Raw genomic sequence first — 342 nt, 5'->3', positions numbered from 1 at the left:
GAGGGAGCTCTTCTTAATATTTTGACACCAAAATCATGTCGATACACCTTACCGACTGCGAGTAAAGCCACCCACGCTTTAACTTGACAGACTGTATCATTTACTGTAAAATGTAAATATACATAGAAGAAAAGATTTTTCCAAGAGAATTTTTTTTAACCAAATTGTTCAATTTTTAACTTTAGAAACGAATATAAGCTAAAACAGTGAGTATTTAACCAAAAATCTCGAATGAAAAAGAAAAATTGGTAAGCACAGGATCCAGTAATTTTTCGCGAAAAAGAAATAGATTACCAATACTTATTCGCTACAAAAGCACTAGATTCAATATTATCAATACTT

Source organism: Belonocnema kinseyi, chromosome 10 (assembly GCF_010883055.1).
Source record: "Belonocnema kinseyi isolate 2016_QV_RU_SX_M_011 chromosome 10, B_treatae_v1, whole genome shotgun sequence".
Classification (NCBI taxonomy): Eukaryota; Metazoa; Arthropoda; class Insecta; order Hymenoptera; family Cynipidae; genus Belonocnema; species Belonocnema kinseyi.
This window is presented reverse-complemented; position numbering follows the sequence as displayed.